Source organism: Pleurodeles waltl, chromosome 4_1, assembly GCF_031143425.1.
Source record: "Pleurodeles waltl isolate 20211129_DDA chromosome 4_1, aPleWal1.hap1.20221129, whole genome shotgun sequence".
Taxonomy (NCBI): Eukaryota; Metazoa; Chordata; class Amphibia; order Caudata; family Salamandridae; genus Pleurodeles; species Pleurodeles waltl.
In genome coordinates, this window is record NC_090442.1 from 76,291,855 (window position 1) to 76,310,497 (window position 18,643).

Consider the following 18,643-nt stretch of genomic DNA (forward strand, 5'->3'; position numbering starts at 1 on the left):
CTCACGTCTGCTCACTCTCTGCAGTAAGTGTGCAAAGCTGTCAGTGACTCAGCCAGTCTAAGCCTCCTAGCTCATTTAAAAATCCACTGCCTCAGACATTGACAGAACACAACTCTAGTGAGGAAAGACTTCTTTTTAACAGTGCTTTGGTTAGCAGTACCATACAACTCTCACACAGTCACTATCTCTTCTAATCAATGCAAGTTCACATAGATGTCTTTTAAAATGCAATTTCTGTGTCCCTCACGTGGTAATGTCTTTAACAATGCTATATCTTTGTTTTATGGTAAAACAATTTGATATGGTATACATATTGGACCAGTCTTACTGTACATTCTAGTAACGGTAAGCTGGCGTGATACTAGTGAAACACACTGGAAACAGTACACAGGCCAGTCACAGTGTACCAGCATTTGGGTCCAGTTTTGTCTAGCCGACGTTACCTTACATACTAATTACAGTAAATAGGTGTGCTACTGGAGAAAGACACAAGTAACAGCATGCAGGCATTTGTTTCTTCCACATATTACTATCAGTAAGCACACATGCTACTGTCCAAACTCAGTTCTAAAACTGCAGAGACTTCTGTTACAGTATAAGGACATTTGTGAAAGCATTACGGGCATACAGTGTCCACACACTCACATCTTTGCTGCTGTACAGGCACACAGTGTTTCTTAAAGCACAACAAATCAGCTGTGCTGTGGTAAATACAGTGGAATTTAGAAACTCGCGATTTGTTTACCTATGTATTTTTTCTTTGCACCTGCAATTTCTGCTATATGCTCAATTATTAGAAGCAATGCTTGTTAATAAATCCATGCCGTAAAACATTATCTGTGTGCTGCACACTACAGAATGTAGAAAGATGTATTAAAGTACACAGTATCATGCTGTGTACACAAATTTCAATTTGTCCCTGTGTGCCAATGTACGAACTCTTGTTTTACTCGAATTGATCCATGGTGCAGTTACTGGGCGTGAGTGTGAAAACTGTTAATTTTCGCACAACAGTATTAAGGATGCACATAAAACTTTGAGCTATTTTGTTTAAATAGTCGTTTTAGTGTGAAATACTTTCAATAAATCCCCAAGAATTGTAGAAAGTGATATAGAAAGAAATTGAAAGCTTCTTTCATGTGTGAAGGGGGCACCCAGATTGATCCATGGTGCAGTTACTGGGTGTGAGTGTGAAAACTGTTAATTTTCAACAAGAGTCATAAGGATGCACATAAACCTTGAGCTATTTTGCTTAATTAGTCGTTTTAGTTTGACATACTTTCAAAAAATCCCCAAGAATTGAAAAAAGTGATACAGAAAGAAATTGACAGCTTCTTTAAAGTATTAAGGGGGCACCCGGATTTGAACCAGGGACCTCTTGATCTGCAGTCAAATGCTCTACCACTGAGCTATACCCCCTTGCTGTACTATCTGGAAGTGGATGGACTAGAAACTGCTGCTGTGGATCTCCTCAGAACGGCTTCCTCTTTTATAGGCTCTCTATACCACCTGCTGATTTATTAGTCACAGGGTCTGGGACACAGCCTGACTCATGCCCCTGGCTACAAGCTGATGGACACACTCAACACACCTGATGCTTCACTATTCACACCAAAATACATAGCATGACAGCAGGTCCTAGGCCAAGGGTGCCAATTCACTCTCAAGCTTACTCTTGCTTCACTAGTCACAGGGACTGCTATGGAGACCGGCTGCTGGTCCTTTCACACAACCCTCTTACGGACGCAGATAAAACCTAAAACTCTTTTTAATTAGTGGTTTTTCTGTGACATACTTTCAAGAAATCTCCAGAAATTGAAATAAGTAACAGAGAATTTTTTTTTTGTTCCTTAAAAGGAGAAGTGGGAAGCAAGACTTGAGCTGGGGACCTCTTGATCTGCAGTCACATACTTTACTGCTGAGCTATACACATCCTCTTTTCCTGAAATATGCCTTCACACACACCTTATTACTGCGAGCAGCAGGCTGTAGAGTGCAGACGTCACATATAATACCATGGACTCTGACTAGCACTGAGTTATACCTACTCTGGGATTCCAGCTGTGGGACTAGCTTACTCTCTTGTCTACTCACCATGCTGGAAGTGAGAGTGAGTCTTACTCTCTTCTGCAATCACTCTGTGCCCTAAATTTCAGTCTTAGTCTCACGTCTGCTCACTCTCTGCAGTAAGTGTGCAAAGCTGTCAGTGACTCAGCCAGTCTAAGCCTCCTAGCTCATTTAAAAATCCACTGCCTCAGACATTGACAGAACACAACTCTAGTGAGGAAAGACTTCTTTTTAACAGTGCTTTGGTTAGCAGTACCATACAACTCTCACACAGTCACTATCTCTTCTAATCAATGCAAGTTCACATAGATGTCTTTTAAAATGCAATTTCTGTGTCCCTCACGTGGTAATGTCTTTAACAATGCTATATCTTTGTTTTATGGTAAAACAATTTGATATGGTATACATATTGGACCAGTCTTACTGTACATTCTAGTAACGGTAAGCTGGCGTGATACTAGTGAAACACACTGGAAACAGTACACAGGCCAGTCACAGTGTACCAGCATTTGGGTCCAGTTTTGTCTAGCCGACGTTACCTTACATACTAATTACAGTAAATAGGTGTGCTACTGGAGAAAGACACAAGTAACAGCATGCAGGCATTTGTTTCTTCCACATATTACTATCAGTAAGCACACATGCTACTGTCCAAACTCAGTTCTAAAACTGCAGAGACTTCTGTTACAGTATAAGGACATTTGTGAAAGCATTACGGGCATACAGTGTCCACACACTCACATCTTTGCTGCTGTACAGGCACACAGTGTTTCTTAAAGCACAACAAATCAGCTGTGCTGTGGTAAATACAGTGGAATTTAGAAACTCGCGATTTGTTTACCTATGTATTTTTTCTTTGCACCTGCAATTTCTGCTATATGCTCAATTATTAGAAGCAATGCTTGTTAATAAATCCATGCCGTAAAACATTATCTGTGTGCTGCACACTACAGAATGTAGAAAGATGTATTAAAGTACACAGTATCATGCTGTGTACACAAATTTCAATTTGTCCCTGTGTGCCAATGTACGAACTCTTGTTTTACTCGAATTGATCCATGGTGCAGTTACTGGGCGTGAGTGTGAAAACTGTTAATTTTCGCACAACAGTATTAAGGATGCACATAAAACTTTGAGCTATTTTGTTTAAATAGTCGTTTTAGTGTGAAATACTTTCAATAAATCCCCAAGAATTGTAGAAAGTGATATAGAAAGAAATTGAAAGCTTCTTTCATGTGTGAAGGGGGCACCCAGATTGATCCATGGTGCAGTTACTGGGTGTGAGTGTGAAAACTGTTAATTTTCAACAAGAGTCATAAGGATGCACATAAACCTTGAGCTATTTTGCTTAATTAGTCGTTTTAGTTTGACATACTTTCAAAAAATCGCCAAGAATTGAAAAAAGCGATACAGAAAGAAATTGACAGCTTCTTTAAAGTATTAAGGGGGCACCCGGATTTGAACCAGGGACCTCTTGATCTGCAGTCAAATGCTCTACCACTGAGCTATACCCCCTTGCTGTACTATCTGGAAGTGGATGGACTAGAAACTGCTGCTGTGGATCTCCTCAGAACGGCTTCCTCTTTTATAGGCTCTCTATACCACCTGCTGATTTATTAGTCACAGGGTCTGGGACACAGCCTGACTCATGCCCCTGGCTACAAGCTGATGGACACACTCAACACACCTGATGCTTCACTATTCACACCAAAATACATAGCATGACAGCAGGTCCTAGGCCAAGGGTGCCAATTCACTCTCAAGCTTACTCTTGCTTCACTAGTCACAGGGACTGCTATGGAGACCGGCTGCTGGTCCTTTCACACAACCCTCTTACGGACGCAGATAAAACCTAAAACTCTTTTTAATTAGTGGTTTTTCTGTGACATACTTTCAAGAAATCTCCAGAAATTGAAATAAGTAACAGAGAATTTTTTTTTTGTTCCTTAAAAGGAGAAGTGGGAAGCAAGACTTGAGCTGGGGACCTCTTGATCTGCAGTCACATACTTTACTGCTGAGCTATACACATCCTCTTTTCCTGAAATATGCCTTCACACACACCTTATTACTGCGAGCAGCAGGCTGTAGAGTGCAGACGTCACATATAATACCATGGACTCTGACTAGCACTGAGTTATACCTACTCTGGGATTCCAGCTGTGGGACTAGCTTACTCTCTTGTCTACTCACCATGCTGGAAGTGAGAGTGAGTCTTACTCTCTTCTGCAATCACTCTGTGCCCTAAATTTCAGTCTTAGTCTCTCGTCTGCTCACTCTCTGCAGTAAGTGTGCAAAGCTGTCAGTGACTCAGCCAGTCTAAGCCTCCTAGCTCATTTAAAAATCCACTGCCTCAGACATTGACAGAACACAACTCTAGTGAGGAAAGACTTCTTTTTAACAGTGCTTTGGTTAGCAGTACCATACAACTCTCACACAGTCACTATCTCTTCTAATCGATGCAAGTTCACATAGATGTCTTTTAAAATGCAATTTCTGTGTCCCTCACGTGGTAATGTCTTTAACAATGCTATATCTTTGTTTTATGGTAAAACAATTTGATATGGTATACATATTGGACCAGTCTTACTGTACATTCTAGTAACGGTAAGCTGGCGTGATACTAGTGAAACACACTGGAAACAGTACACAGGCCAGTCACAGTGTACCAGCATTTGGGTCCAGTTTTGTCTAGCCGACGTTACCTTACATACTAATTACAGTAAATAGGTGTGCTACTGGAGAAAGACACAAGTAACAGCATGCAGGCATTTGTTTCTTACACATATTACTATCAGTAAGCACACATGCTACTGTCCAAACTCAGTTCTAAAACTGCAGAGACTTCTGTTACAGTATAAGGACATTTGTGAAAGCATTACGGGCATACAGTGTCCACACACTCACATCTTTGCTGCTGTACAGGCACACAGTGTTTCTTAAAGCACAACAAATCAGCTGTGCTGTGGTAAATACAGTGGAATTTAGAAACTCGTGATTTGTTTACCTATGCATTTTTTCTTTGCACCTGCAATTTCTGCTATATGCTCAATTATTAGAAGCAATGCTTGTTAATAAATCCATGCCGTAAAACATTATCTGTGTGCTGCACACTACAGAATGTAGAAAGATGTATTAAAGTACACAGTATCATGCTGTGTACGCAAATTTCAATTTGTCCCTGTGTGCCAATGTACGAACTCTTGTTTTACTCGAATTGATCCATGGTGCAGTTACTGGGCGTGAGTGTGAAAACTGTTAATTTTCGCACAACAGTCTTAAGGATGCACATAAAACTTTGAGCTATTTTGTTTAAATAGTCGTTTTAGTGTGAAATACTTTCAATAAATCCCCAAGAATTGTAGAAAGTGATATAGAAAGAAATTGAAAGCTTCTTTCATGTGTGAAGGGGGCACCCAGATTGATCCATGGTGCAGTTACTGGGTGTGAGTGTGAAAACTGTTAATTTTCAACAAGAGTCATAAGGATGCACATAAAACTTTGAGCTATTTTGCTTAATTAGTCGTTTTAGTGTGACATACTTTCAAAAAAACCCCAAGAATTGACAAAAGCGATACAGAAAGAAATTGACAGCTTCTTTAAAGTATTAAGGGGGCACCCGGATTTGAACCAGGGACCTCTTGATCTGCAGTCAAATGCTCTACCACTGAGCTATACCCCCTTGTTGTACTATCTGGAAGTGGATGGACTAGAAACTGCTGCTGTGGATCTCATCAGAACGGCTTCCTCTTTTATAGGCTCTCTATACCACCTGCTGATTTATTAGTCACAGGGTCTGGGACACAGCCTGACTCATGCCCCTGGCTACAAGCTGATGGACACACTCAACACACCTGATGCTTCACTATTCACACCAAAATACATAGCATGACAGCAGGTCCTAGGCCAAGGGTGCCAATTCACTCTCAAGCTTACTCTTGCTTCACTAGTCACAGGGACTGCTATGGAGACCGGCTGCTGGTCCTTTCACACAACCCTCTTACGGACGCAGATAAAACCTAAAACTCTTTTTAATTAGTGGTTTTTCTGTGACATACTTTCAAGAAATCTCCAGAAATTGAAATAAGTAACAGAGAATATTTTTTTTGTTCCTTAAAAGGAGAAGTGGGAAGCAAGACTTGAACTGGGGACCTCTTGTTCTGCAGTCACATACTTTACTGCTGAGCTATACACATCCTCTTTTCCTGAAATATGCCTTCACACACACCTTATTACTGCGAGCAGCAGGCTGTAGAGTGCAGACGTCACATATAATACCATGGACTCTGACTAGCACTGAGTTATACCTACTCTGGGATTCCAGCTGTGGGACTAGCTTACTCTCTTGTCTACTCACCATGCTGGAAGTGAGAGTGAGTCTTACTCTCTTCTGCAATCACTCTGTGCCCTAAATTTCAGTCTTAGTCTCTCGTCTGCTCACTCTCTGCAGTAAGTGTGCAAAGCTGTCAGTGACTCAGCCAGTCTAAGCCTCCTAGCTCATTTAAAAATCCACTGCCTCAGACATTGACAGAACACAACTCTAGTGAGGAAAGACTTCTTTTTAACAGTGCTTTGGTTAGCAGTACCATACAACTCTCACACAGTCACTATCTCTTCTAATCGATGCAAGTTCACATAGATGTCTTTTAAAATGCAATTTCTGTGTCCCTCACGTGGTAATGTCTTTAACAATGCTATATCTTTGTTTTATGGTAAAACAATTTGATATGGTATACATATTGGACCAGTCTTACTGTACATTCTAGTAACGGTAAGCTGGCGTGATACTAGTGAAACACACTGGAAACAGTACACAGGCCAGTCACAGTGTACCAGCATTTGGGTCCAGTTTTGTCTAGCCGACGTTACCTTACATACTAATTACAGTAAATAGGTGTGCTACTGGAGAAAGACACAAGTAACAGCATGCAGGCATTTGTTTCTTCCACATATTACTATCAGTAAGCACACATGCTACTGTCCAAACTCAGTTCTAAAACTGCAGAGACTTCTGTTACAGTATAAGGACATTTGTGAAAGCATTACGGGCATACAGTGTCCACACACTCACATCTTTGCTGCTGTACAGGCACACAGTGTTTCTTAAAGCACAACAAATCAGCTGTGCTGTGGTAAATACAGGGTGAATTTAGAAACTTGTGATTTGTTTACCTATGTATTTTTTCTTTGCACCTGCAATTTCTGCTATATGCTCAATTATTAGAAGCAATGCTTGTTAATAAATCCATGCCGTAAAACATTATCTGTGTCCTGCACACTACAGAATGTAGAAAGATGTATTAAAGTACACAGTATCATGCTGTGTACACAAATTTCAATTTGTCCCTGTGTGCCAATGTACGAACTCTTGTTTTACTCGAATTGATCCATGGTGCAGTTACTGGGCGTGAGTGTGAAAACTGTTAATTTTCGCACAACAGTCTTAAGGATGCACATAAAACTTTGAGCTATTTTGTTTAAATAGTCGTTTTAGTGTGAAATACTTTCAATAAATCCCCAAGAATTGTAGAAAGTGATATAGAAAGAAATTGAAAGCTTCTTTCATGTGTGAAGGGGGCACCCAGATTGATCCATGGTGCAGTTACTGGGTGTGAGTGTGAAAACTGTTAATTTTCAACAAGAGTCATAAGGATGCACATAAAACTTTGAGCTATTTTGCTTAATTAGTCGTTTTAGTGTGACATACTTTCAAAAAATCCCCAAGAATTGACAAAAGCGATACAGAAAGAAATTGACAGCTTCTTTAAAGTATTAAGGGGGCACCCGGATTTGAACCAGGGACCTCTTGATCTGCAGTCAAATGCTCTACCACTGAGCTATACCCCCTTGTTATACTATCTGGAAGTGGATGGACTAGAAACTGCTGCTGTGGATCTCATCAGAACGGCTTCCTCTTTTATAGGCTCTCTATACCACCTGCTGATTTATTAGTCACAGGGTCTGGGACACAGCCTTACTCATGCCCCTGGCTACAAGCTGATGGACACACTCAACACACCTGATGCTTCACTATTCACACCAAAATACATAGCATGACAGCAGGTCCTAGGCCAAGGGTGCCAATTCACTCTCAAGCTTACTCTTGCTTCACTAGTCACAGGGACTGCTATGGAGACCGGCTGCTGGTCCTTTCACACAACCCTCTTACGGACGCAGATAAAACCTAAAACTCTTTTTAATTAGTGGTTTTTCTGTGACATACTTTCAAGAAATCTCCAGAAATTGAAATAAGTAACAGAGAATTTTTTTTTTGTTACTTAAAAGGAGAAGTGGGAAGCAAGACTTGAACTGGGGACCTCTTGATCTGCAGTTACATACTTTACTGCTGAGCTATACACATCCTCTTTTCCCTGAAATATGCCTTCACACACACCTTATTACTGCGAGCAGCAGGCTGTAGAGTGCAGACGTCACATATAATACCATGGACTCTGACTAGCACTGAGTTATACCTACTCTGGGATTCCAGCTGTGGGACTAGCTTACTGTCTTGTCTACTCACCATGCTGGAAGTGAGAGTGAGTCTTACTCTCTTCTGCAATCACTCTGTGCCCTAAATTTCAGTCTTAGTCTCTCGTCTGCTCACTCTCTGCAGTAAGTGTGCAAAGCTGTCAATGACTCAGCCAGTCTAAGCCTCCTAGCTCATTTAAAAATCCACTGCCTCAGACATTGACAGAACACAACTCTAGTGAGGAAAGACTTCTTTTTAACAGTGCTTTGGTTAGCAGTACCATACAACTCTCACACAGTCACTATCTCTTCTAATCGATGCAAGTTCACATAGATGTCTTTTATAATGCAATTTCTGTGTCCCTCACGTGGTAATGTCTTTAACAATGCTATATCTTTGTTTTATGGTAAAACAATTTGATATGGTATACATATTGGACCAGTCTTACTGTACATTCTAGTAACGGTAAGCTGGCGTGATACTAGTGAAACACACTGGAAACAGTACACAGGCCAGTCACAGTGTACCAGCATTTGGGTCCAGTTTTGTCTAGCCGACGTTACCTTACATACTAATTACAGTAAATAGGTGTGCTACTGGAGAAAGACACAAGTAACAGCATGCAGGCATTTGTTTCTTACACATATTACTATCAGTAAGCACACATGCTACTGTCCAAACTCAGTTCTAAAACTGCAGAGACTTCTGTTACAGTATAAGGACATTTGTGAAAGCATTACGGGCATACAGTGTCCACACACTCACATCTTTGCTGCTGTACAGGCACACAGTGTTTCTTAAAGCACAACAAATCAGCTGTGCTGTGGTAAATACAGTGGAATTTAGAAACTTGTGATTTGTTTACCTATGTATTTTTTCTTTGCACCTGCGATTTCTGCTATATGCTCAATTATTAGAAGCAATGCTTGTTAATAAATCCATGCCGTAAAACATTATCTGTGTGCTGCACACTACAGAATGTAGAAAGATGTATTAAAGTACACAGTATCATGCTGTGTACACAAATTTCAATTTGTCCCTGTGTGCCAATGTACGAACTCTTGTTTTACTCGAATTGATCCATGGTGCAGTTACTGGGCGTGAGTGTGAAAACTGTTAATTTTCGCACAACAGTCTTAAGGATGCACATAAAACTTTGAGCTATTTTGTTTAAATCGTCGTTTTAGTGTGAAATACTTTCAATAAATCCCCAAGAATTGTAGAAAGTGATGTAGAAAGAAATTGAAAGCTTCTTTCATGTGTGAAGGGGGCACCCAGATTGATCCATGGTGCCGTTACTGGGTGTGAGTGTGAAAACTGTTAATTTTCAACGAGTCATAAGGATGCACATAAAACTTTGAGCTATTTTGCTCAATTAGTCGTTTTAGTGTGACATACTTTCAAAAAATCCCCAAGAATTGAAAAAAGCGATACAGAAAGAAATTGACAGCTTCTTTAAAGTATTAAGGGGGCACCCGGATTTGAACCAGGGACCTCTTGATCTGCAGTCAAATGCTCTACCACTGAGCTATACCCCCTTGTTGTACTATCTGGAAGTGGATGGACTAGAAACTGCTGCTGTGGATCTCATCAGAACAGCTTCCTCTTTTATAGGCTCTCTATACCACCTGCTGATTTATTAGTCACAGGGTCTGGGACACAGCCTGACTCATGCCCCTGGCTACAAGCTGATGGACACACTCAACACACCTGATGCTTCACTATTCACACCAAAATACATAGCATGACAGCAGGTCCTAGGCCAAGGGTGCCAATTCACTCTCAAGCTTACTCTTGCTTCACTAGTCACAGGGACTGCTATGGAGACCGGCTGCTGGTCCTTTCACACAACCCTCTTACGGACGCAGATAAAACCTAAAACTCTTTTTAATTAGTGGTTTTTCTGTGACATACTTTCAAGAAATCTCCAGAAATTGAAATAAGTAACAGAGAATTTTTTTTTTGTTCCTTAAAAGGAGAAGTGGGAAGCAAGACTTGAACTGGGGACCTTTTGATCTGCAATCACATACTTTACTGCTGAGCTATACACATCCTCTTTACCTGAAATATGCCTTCACACACACCTTATTACTGCGAGCAGCAGGCTGTAGAGTGCAGACGTCACATATAATACCATGGACTCTGACTAGCACTGAGTTATACCTACTCTGGGATTCCAGCTGTGGGACTAGCTTACTCTCTTGTCTACTCACCATGCTGGAAGTGAGAGTGAGTCTTACTCTCTTCTGCAATCACTCTGTGCCCTAAATTTCAGTCTTAGTCTCTCGTCTGCTCACTCTCTGCAGTAAGTGTGCAAAGCTGTCAGTGACTCAGCCAGTCTAAGCCTCCTAGCTCATTTAAAAATCCACTGCCTCAGACATTGACAGAACACAACTCTAGTGAGGAAAGACTTCTTTTTAACAGTGCTTTGGTTAGCAGTACCATACAACTCTCACACAGTCACTATCTCTTCTAATCGATGCAAGTTCACATAGATGTCTTTTAAAATGCAATTTCTGTGTCCCTCACGTGGTAATGTCTTTAACAATGCTATATCTTTGTTTTATGGTAAAACAATTTGATATGGTATACATATTGGACCAGTCTTACTGTACATTCTAGTAACTGTAAGCTGGCGTGATAACAGTGAAACACACTGGAAACAGTACACAGGCCAGTCACAGTGTACCAGCATTTGGGTCCAGTTTTGTCTAGCCGACGTTACCTTACATACTAATTACAGTAAATAGGTGTGCTACTGGAGAAAGACACAAGTAACAGCATGCAGGCATTTGTTTCTTACACATATTACTATCAGTAAGCAAACATGCTACTGTCCAAACTCAGTTCTAAAACTGCAGAGACTTCTGTTACAGTATAAGGACATTTGTGAAAGCATTACTGGCATACAGTGTCCACACACTCACATCTTTGCTGCTGTACAGGCACACAGTGTTTCTTAAAGCACAACAAATCAGCTGTGCTGTGGTAAATACAGTGGAATTTAGAAACTTGTGATTTGTTTACCTATGTATTTTTTCTTTGCACCTGCAATTTCTGCTATATGCTCAATTATTAGAAGCAATGCTTGTTAATAAATCCATGCCGTAAAACATTATCTGTGTGCTGCACACTACAGAATGTAGAAAGATGTATTAAAGTACACAGTATCATGCTGTGTACACAAATTTCAATTTGTCCCTGTGTGCCAATGTACGAACTCTTGTTTTACTCGAATTGATCCATGGTGCAGTTACTGGGCGTGAGTGTGAAAACTGTTAATTTTCGCACAACAGTCTTAAGGATGCACATAAAACTTTGAGCTATTTTGTTTAAATTGTCGTTTTAGTGTGAAATACTTTCAATAAATCCCCAAGAATTGTAGAAAGTGATATAGAAAGAAATTGAAAGCTTCTTTCATGTGTGAAGGGGGCACCCAGATTGATCCATGGTGCAGTTACTGGGTGTGAGTGTGAAAACTGTTAATTTTCAAAAAGAGTCATAAGGATGCACATACAACTTTGAGCTATTTTGCTTAATTAGTCGTTTTAGTGTGACATACTTTCAAAAATCCCCAAGAATTGAAAAAAGCGATACAGAAAGAAATTGACAGCTTCTTTAAAGTATTAAGGGGGCACCCGGATTTGAACCAGAGACCTCTTGATCTGCAGTCAAATGCTCTACCACTGAGCTATACCCCCTTGTTGTACTATCTGTAAGTGGATGGACTAGAAACTGCTGCTGTGGATCTCATCAGAACGGCTTCCTCTTTTATAGGCTCTCTATACCACCTGCTGATTTATTAGTCACAGGGTCTGGGACACAGCCTGACTCATGCCCCTGGCTACAAGCTGATGGACACACTCAACACACCTGATGCTTCACTATTCACACCAAAATACATAGCATGACAGCAGGTCCTAGGCCAAGGGTGCCAATTCACTCTCAAGCTTACTCTTGCTTCACTAGTCACAGGGACTGCTATGGAGACCGGCTGCTGGTCCTTTCACACAACCCTCTTACGGACGCAGAGAAAACCTAAAACTCTTTTTAATTAGTGGTTTTTCTGTGACATACTTTCAAGAAATCTCCAGAAATTGAAATAAGTAACAGAGAATTTTTTTTTTGTTCCGTAAAAGGAGAAGTGGGAAGCAAGACTTGAACTGGGGACCTCTTGATCTGCAGTCACATACTTTACTGCTGAGCTATACACATCCTCTTTTCCTGAAATATGCCTTCACACACACCTTATTACTGCGAGCAGCAGGCTGTAGAGTGCAGACGTCACATATAATACCATGGACTCTGACTAGCACTGAGTTATACCTACTCTGGGATTCCAGCTGTGGGACTAGCTTACTCTCTTGTCTACTCACCATGCTGGAAGTGAGAGTGAGTCTTACTCTCTTCTGCAATCACTCTGTGCCCTAAATTTCAGTCTTAGTCTCTCGTCTGCTCACTCTCTGCAGTAAGTGTGCAAAGCTGTCAGTGACTCAGCCAGTCTAAGCCTCCTAGCTCATTTAAAAATCCACTGCCTCAGACATTGACAGAACACAACTCTAGTGAGGAAAACTTCTTTTTAACAGTGCTTTGGTTAGCAGTACCATACAACTCTCACACAGTCACTATCTCTTCTAATCGATGCAAGTTCACATAGATGTCTTTTAAAAGGCAATTTCTGTGTCCCTCACGTGGTAATGTCTTTAACAATGCTATATCTTTGTTTTATGGTAAAACAATTTGATATGGTATACATATTGGACCAGTCTTACTGTACATTGTAGTAACGGTAAGCTGGCGTGATACTAGTGAAACACACTGGAAACAGTACACAGGCCAGTCACAGTGTACCAGCATTTGGGTCCAGTTTTGTCTAGCCGACGTTACCTTACATACTAATTACAGTAAATAGGTGTGCTACTGGAGAAAGACACAAGTAACAGCATGCAGGCATTTGTTTCTTACACATATTACTATCAGTAAGCACACATGCTACTGTCCAAACTCAGTTCTAAAACTGCAGAGACTTCTGTTACAGTATAAGGACATTTGTGAAAGCATTACGGGCATACAGTGTCCACACACTCACATCTTTGCTGCTGTAAAGGCACACAGTGTTTCTTAAAGCACAACAAATCAGCTGTGCTGTGGTAAATACAGTGGAATTTAGAAACTTGTGATTTGTTTACCTATGTATTTTTTCTTTGCACCTGCAATTTCTGCTATATGCTCAATTATTAGAAGCAATGCTTGTTAATAAATCCATGCCGTAAAACATTATCTGTGTGCTGCACACTACAGAATGTAGAAAGATGTATTAAAGTACACAGTATCATGCTGTGTACACAAATTTCAATTTGTCCCTGTGTGCCAATGTACGAACTCTTGTTTTACTCGAATTGATCCATGGTGCAGTTACTGGGCGTGAGTGTGAAAACTGTTAATTTTCGCACAACAGTCTTAAGGATGCACATAAAACTTTAAGCTATTTTGTTTAAATCGTCGTTTTAGTGTGAAATACTTTCAATAAATCCCCAAGAATTGTAGAAAGTGATATAGAAAGAAATTGAAAGCTTCTTTCATGTGTGAAGGGGCCACCCAGATTGATCCATGGTGCAGTTACTGGGTGTGAGTGTGAAAACTGTTAATTTTCAACAAGAGTCATAAGGATGCACATAAAACTTTGAGCTATTTTGCTTAATTAGTCGTTTTAGTGTGACATACTTTCAAAAAATCCCCAAGAATTGAAAAAAGCGATACAGAAAGAAATTGACAGCTTCATTAAAGTATTAAGGGGGCACCCGGATTTGAACCAGGGACCTCTTGATCTGCAGTCAAATGCTCTACCACTGAGCTATACCCCCTTGTTGTACTATCTGGAAGTGGATGGACTAGAAACTGCTGCTGTGGATCTCATCAGAACGGCTTCCTCTTTTATAGGCTCTCTATACCACCTGCTGATTTATTAGTCACAGGGTCTGGGACACAGCCTGACTCATGCCCCTGGCTACAAGCTGATGGACACACTCAACACACCTGATGCTTCACTATTCACACCAAAATACATAGCATGACAGCAGGTCCTAGGCCAAGGGTGCCAATTCACTCTCAAGCTTACTCTTGCTTCACTAGTCACAGGGACTGCTATGGAGACCGGCTGCTGGTCCTTTCACACAACCCTCTTACGGACGCAGATAAAACCTAAAACTCTTTTTAATTAGTGGTTTTTCTGTGACATACTTTCAAGAAATCTCCAGAAATTGAAATAAGTAACAGAGAATTTTTTTTTTGCTCCTTAAAAGGAGAAGTGGGAAGCAAGACTTGAACTGGGGACCTCTTGATCTGCAGTCACATACTTTACTGCTGAGCTATACACATCCTCTTTTCCTGAAATATGCCTTCACACACACCTTATTACTGCGAGCAGCAGGCTGTAGAGTGCAGACGTCACATATAATACCATGGACTCTGACTAGCACTGAGTTATACCTACTCTGGGATTCCAGCTGTGGGACTAGCTTACTCTCTTGTCTACTCACCATGCTGGAAGTGAGAGTGAGTCTTACTCTCTTCTGCAATCACTCTGTGCCCTAAATTTCAGTCTTAGTCTCTCGTCTGCTCACTCTCTGCAGTAAGTGTGCAAAGCTGTCAGTGACTCAGCCAGTCTAAGCCTCCTAGCTCATTTAAAAATACACTGCCTCAGACATTGACAGAACACAACTCTAGTGAGGAAAACTTCTTTTTAACAGTGCTTTGGTTAGCAGTACCATACAACTCTCACACAGTCACTATCTCTTCTAATCGATGCAAGTTCACATAGATGTCTTTTAAAATGCAATTTCTGTGTCCCTCACGTGGTAATGTCTTTAACAATGCTATATCTTTGTTTTATGGTAAAACAATTTGATATGGTATACATATTGGACCAGTCTTACTGTACATTCTAGTAACGGTAAGCTGGCGTGATACTAGTGAAACACACTGGAAACAGTACACAGGCCAGTCACAGTGTACCAGCATTTGGGTCCAGTTTTGTCTAGCCGACGTTACCTTACATACTAATTACAGTAAATAGGTGTGCTACTGGAGAAAGACACAAGTAACAGCATGCAGGCATTTGTTTCTTACACATATTACTATCAGTAAGCACACATGCTACTGTCCAAACTCAGTTCTAAAACTGCAGAGACTTCTGTTACAGTATAAGGACATTTGTGAAAGCATTACGGGCATACAGTGTCCACACACTCACATCTTTACTGCTGTACAGGCACACAGTGTTTCTTAAAGCACAACAAATCAGCTGTGCTGTGGTAAATACAGTGGAATTTAGAAACTTGTGATTTGTTTACCTATGTATTTTTTCTTTGCACCTGCAATTTCTGCTATATGCTCAATTATTAGAAGCAATGCTTGTTAATAAATCCATGCCGTAAAACATTATCCTTGTGCTGCACACTACAGAATGTAGAAAGATGTATTAAAGTACACAGTATCATGCTGTGTACACAAATTTCAATTTGTCCCTGTGTGCCAATGTACGAACTCTTGTTTTACTCGAATTGATCCATGGTGCAGTTACTGGGCGTGAGTGTGAAAACTGTTAATTTTCGCACAACAGTCTTAAGGATGCACATAAAACTTTAAGCTATTTTGTTTAAATCGTCGTTTTAGTGTGAAATACTTTCAATAAATCCCCAAGAATTGTAGAAAGTGATATAGAAAGAAATTGAAAGCTTCTTTCATGTGTGAAGGGGCCACCCAGATTGATCCATGGTGCAGTTACTGGCTGTGAGTGTGAAAACTGTTAATTTTCAACAAGAGTCATAAGGATGCACATAAAACTTTGAGCTATTTTGCTTAATTAGTCGTTTTAGTGTGACATACTTTCAAAAAATCCCCAAGAATTGAAAAAAGCGATACAGAAAGGAATTGAAAGCTTCATTAAAGTATTAAGGGGGCACCCGGATTTGAACCAGGGACCTTTTGATCTGCAGTCAAATGCTCTACCACTGAGCTATACCCCCTTGTTGTACTATCTGGAAGTGGATGGACTAGAAACTGCTGCTGTGGATCTCATCAGAACGGCTTCCTCTTTTATAGGCTCTCTATACCACCTGCTGATTTATTAGTCACAGGGTCTGGGACACAGCCTGACTCATGCCCCTGGCTACAAGCTGATGGACACACTCAACACACCTGATGCTTCACTATTCACACCAAAATACATAGCATGACAGCAGGTCCTAGGCCAAGGGTGCCAATTCACTCTCAAGCTTACTCTTGCTTCACTAGTCACAGGGACTGCTATGGAGACCGGCTGCTGGTCCTTTCACACAACCCTCTTACGGACGCAGATAAAATCTAAAACTCTTTTTAATTAGTGGTTTTTCTGTGACATACTTTCAAGAAATCTCCAGAAATTGAAATAAGTAACAGAGAATTTTTTTTTTGTTCCTTAAAAGGAGAAGTGGGAAGCAAGACTTGAACTGGGGACCTCTTAATCTGCAATCACATACTTTACTGCTGAGCTATACACATCCTCTTTACCTGAAATATGCCTTCACACACACCTTATTACTGCGAGCAGCAGGCTGTAGAGTGCAGACGTCACATATAATACCATGGACTCTGACTAGCACTGAGTTATACCTACTCTGGGATTCCAGCTGTGGGACTAGCTTACTCTCTTGTCTACTCACCATGCTGGAAGTGAGAGTGAGTCTTACTCTCTTCTGCAATCACTCTGTGCCCTAAATTTCAGTCTTAGTCTCTCGTCTGCTCACTCTCTGCAGTAAGTGTGCAAAGCTGTCAGTGACTCAGCCAGTCTAAGCCTCCTAGCTCATTTAAAAATCCACTGCCTCAGACATTGACAGAACACAACTCTAGTGAGGAAAGACTTCTTTTTAACAGTGCTTTGGTTAGCAGTACCATACAACTCTCACACAGTCACTATCTCTTCTAATCGATGCAAGTTCACATAGATGTCTTTTAAAATGCAATTTCTGTGTCCCTCACGTGGTAATGTCTTTAACAATGCTATATCTTTGTTTTATGGTAAAACAATTTGATATGGTATACATATTGGACCAGTCTTACTGTACATTCTAGTAACGGTAAGCTGGCGTGATAACAGTGAAACACACTGGAAACAGTACACAGGCCAGTCACAGTGTACCAGCATTTGGGTCCAGTTTTGTCTAGCCGACGTTACCTTACATACTAATTACAGTAAATAGGTGTGCTACTGGAGAAAGACACAAGTAACAGCATGCAGGCATTTGTTTCTTACACATATTACTATCAGTAAGCACACATGCTACTGTCCAAACTCAGTTCTAAAACTGCAGAGACTTCTGTTACAGTATAAGGACATTTGTGAAAGCATTACGGGCATACAGTGTCCACACACTCACATCTTTGCTGCTGTACAGGCACACAGTGTTTCTTAAAGCACAACAAATCAGCTGTGCTGTGGTAAATACAGTGGAATTTAGAAACTTGTGATTTGTTTACCTATGTATTTTTTCTTTGCACCTGCAATTTCTGCTATATGCTCAATTATTAGAAGCAATGCTTGTTAATAAATCCATGCCGTAAAACATTATCTGTGTGCTGCACACTACAGAATGTAGAAAGATGTCTTAAAGTACACAGTATCATGCTGTGTACACAAATTTCAATTTGTCCCTGTGTGCCAATGTACGAACTCTTGTTTTACTCGAATTGATCCATGGTGCAGTTACTGGGCGTGAGTGTGAAAACTGTTAATTTTCGCACAACAGTCTTAAGGATGCACATAAAACTTTGAGCTATTTTGTTTAAATAGTCGTTTTAGTGTGAAATACTTTCAATAAATCCCCAAGAATTGTAGAAAGTGATATAGAAAGAAATTGAAAGCTTCTTTCATGTGTGAAGGGGGCACCCAGATTGATCCATGGTGCAGTTACTGGGTGTGAGTGTGAAAACTGTTAATTTTCAACAAGAGTCATAAGGATGCACATAAAACTTTGAGCTATTTTGCTTAATTAGTCGTTTTAGTGTGACATACTTTCAAAAAATCCCCAAGAATTGAAAAAAGCGATACAGAAAGAAATTGACAGCTTC

At 40.5% G+C, this 18,643-nt stretch overlaps 8 non-coding genes across 8 annotated transcripts; all 8 read right to left on the minus strand.

The window, feature by feature from the left end:
* Nucleotides 1-1,347: 1,347 nt before the first annotated feature.
* TRNAC-GCA (transfer RNA cysteine (anticodon GCA)) lies at nucleotides 1,348-1,419 on the minus strand. The gene has a single exon. It is a non-coding gene; the product is annotated as a tRNA-Cys (tRNA).
* A 2,091-nt stretch (nucleotides 1,420-3,510) lies between these two features.
* Nucleotides 3,511-3,582, minus strand: TRNAC-GCA (transfer RNA cysteine (anticodon GCA)). Its single transcript has one exon. It is a non-coding gene; the product is annotated as a tRNA-Cys (tRNA).
* A 2,092-nt stretch (nucleotides 3,583-5,674) lies between these two features.
* On the minus strand, nucleotides 5,675-5,746 carry TRNAC-GCA (transfer RNA cysteine (anticodon GCA)). Its single transcript has one exon. It is a non-coding gene; the product is annotated as a tRNA-Cys (tRNA).
* Nucleotides 5,747-7,839: 2,093 nt separating this feature from the next.
* On the minus strand, nucleotides 7,840-7,911 carry TRNAC-GCA (transfer RNA cysteine (anticodon GCA)). Its single transcript has one exon. It is a non-coding gene; the product is annotated as a tRNA-Cys (tRNA).
* Nucleotides 7,912-10,002: 2,091 nt separating this feature from the next.
* On the minus strand, nucleotides 10,003-10,074 carry TRNAC-GCA (transfer RNA cysteine (anticodon GCA)). Its single transcript has one exon. It is a non-coding gene; the product is annotated as a tRNA-Cys (tRNA).
* Nucleotides 10,075-12,165: 2,091 nt separating this feature from the next.
* Nucleotides 12,166-12,237, minus strand: TRNAC-GCA (transfer RNA cysteine (anticodon GCA)). The gene has a single exon. It is a non-coding gene; the product is annotated as a tRNA-Cys (tRNA).
* A 2,091-nt stretch (nucleotides 12,238-14,328) lies between these two features.
* On the minus strand, nucleotides 14,329-14,400 carry TRNAC-GCA (transfer RNA cysteine (anticodon GCA)). Its single transcript has one exon. It is a non-coding gene; the product is annotated as a tRNA-Cys (tRNA).
* A 2,091-nt stretch (nucleotides 14,401-16,491) lies between these two features.
* Nucleotides 16,492-16,563, minus strand: TRNAC-GCA (transfer RNA cysteine (anticodon GCA)). The gene has a single exon. It is a non-coding gene; the product is annotated as a tRNA-Cys (tRNA).
* Nucleotides 16,564-18,643: the final 2,080 nt, after the last annotated feature.